The 2,224-nt window shown below is 35.4% G+C and overlaps 1 pseudogene; it reads right to left on the bottom strand.

Annotated features, from left to right (window-relative positions):
- Positions 1-1,293: 1,293 nt before the first annotated feature.
- Positions 1,294-1,783, bottom strand: LOC106984057 (protein BEX1-like; annotated as a pseudogene).
- Positions 1,784-2,224: the final 441 nt, after the last annotated feature.

The following is a 2,224-nucleotide window of genomic DNA, read 5'->3' as shown; positions in this document are numbered from 1 at the left end:
CAAATGTTTTAATGCATGAACACAGGATGTCTTTACATTTCCAGGTCTTTAATTTATTTTAGCAAAGTTTGTTGATTTCCCAGTAAAAGATTTTTACTTCCTTGATTATATTCCTTACTAGGTATTTTGTTTTTTTAGATACTACTGTAAATGGAATTTTTTCTTAATTTCCCTCTCAGATTGTTTATGACTACTGTTATAGAAATACAACCAGTTTTGTATGCTGATCTTGTACCCTGAAACTATGCTCAATTTATGCAAACCTTTTATTAATTTTATTGCCTAATTGCTCTGTCCAGAAACTCTAGTATAATGTTGAATAAAGGTAGCAGAAATGAGCACCCTTGTCTTAATTCCTGAACTGAGTTGGAGAGCTTTCAGTCACTCATTATGTTAGCTGTATGATTAATATGACTTTGGTAAATGTTCTTTATCATATTGAGGATGATATCTTTTATTTTTAGTTTTCTGATTGTTTTTATAATAAAAGGATGTTGAATTTTGTCAAAAGCTTTTCTGCAAATGAGATGATCATGAATTTTTTTCTTTTGTTCTATTCATGTGGTGTGTTACATTGATGGATTTTTGTATATTGAACACACTTGAATTTCTGGGATAAATCTTACTTAGTTATTGAGTGTAATTATATTTTTAAGTTTATTTATTTTTGAAAAGGAGAGGGTGTGAATGGGGGGGGGGCAGAGAGAGGGAGAGAGAGAGAATCCCAAGCAGGCTCTGCACTATCAGTGCAGAACCTGATGTGGTGCTTGAACTCATGAACTGTGAGATCATGACCTGAGCTGAAGTCAGATGCTTTGACTGAGCCACCCAGGTGCCCCTGTGTGTAATTCTTTTTAATATCCTGTTGGAATTACTATGTTGGAACTTGCTGAAGCATTTCGTATCTATACTCAGAAGGGATATTTGTTTGTAATTTTTTTTTTTCCTTGTGGTGTTGTTGCTGGCTTTGGTATCAGGGTAGTACTGTTCTGATAGAATGAGTTAGAAAGTCTTTTCTTTTCTTTTCTTTTCACCTTTTAAACTGCTTTATTAAATTCACAATATATAATGAGCTTCTTGCCATTCAATAGGGTAAAACTCCCCTGCTAACAAAATCTTACAAATTGGGTCAAAATCCAACATTCAATTAGAAGCTGGTAATAGGAGACCCACAAGAGACATGTAACACCAAAAGGGTTACAACAAATGTACATTGAGAACATGTAAGTTTAGGAAGTAGGTGTATCTTCCTATTAACTTCAGAGAACTCAAGGACTGAATTGAATTTAGGATTCAAGGCATAATGCAAAACTCATCATGATGGTTATAGTTAGGAGAGTCAGTGCTAACTGCCCGCAGACTATGTTGAATTACTTTTCCCTCAGCTTTTCCATCAACTGTCTCTCACCTCCTCCCCAACCCTTTCCATATTCTCTCTCCTTGCCTGTGGCTCTCTAAGCCTCTGAATCAGGGGCTGACTAACACGGAACCACTTACAATTTACTTTAGGCACACAATATTCACCAGCTTCCAAAGGGAGGGCTATGGGATGTCCTTAATTAGCAACTTGCTTCTTTTCATCTTTTCATTTTCCTGGTTGGCATTTTCCATGCTGAGATTTTTTACTGCTTGTTCCTCTTTGGACACCATTGCTCCTGGGCCTATCCTTGTAGTCTTCTCCTCCTCCCGATTCTCACTGGGAGTGTGCTGCCTTAACATTTAGACCCCCCCACTCCGGCAACCACCATTTTGTTCTCTACATTTGAGTTTTTTGTGTGTGTGTTTGTTTGCTCAGTTGTTTTGTTTTTTAAGATTCTACATATTAATGAAGTCCTATGATATTTGTCTTTGTCTGGCTTATTTCACTTAGTGTAATACCCTCTAGGTCCATCCATGTTGTTACAAATGGCAAGATTTCATTCTTTTTTATGGCTAACATTCCATTGTGGTGTGTGTGTGTGTGTGTGTGTATATATATATATATATATATATATATATATATAAAACGTCTTTTTTATCTAGTCATCTATTGATTGATACATTAAAGATCTAAATGTGAAACCATAAAACTCCAAAAATATAATCAGTAATCTCTCAGACATCAGCCTTAGCAACATATTTATATGTGTATGTCTCCTCAGCAGGAGAAACAAAAGCAAAATTAAACTATTGGGACTACACCAAAATAAAAAGCTTTTGCACAGCAAAGGAAACCATCAACAAA

This window comes from Acinonyx jubatus, chromosome X, assembly GCF_027475565.1.
Source record: "Acinonyx jubatus isolate Ajub_Pintada_27869175 chromosome X, VMU_Ajub_asm_v1.0, whole genome shotgun sequence".
NCBI classification, from domain to species: Eukaryota; Metazoa; Chordata; class Mammalia; order Carnivora; family Felidae; genus Acinonyx; species Acinonyx jubatus.
Note: the sequence above shows the minus strand (reverse complement) of the source record. Positions and strands in the feature narration are given on the sequence as shown.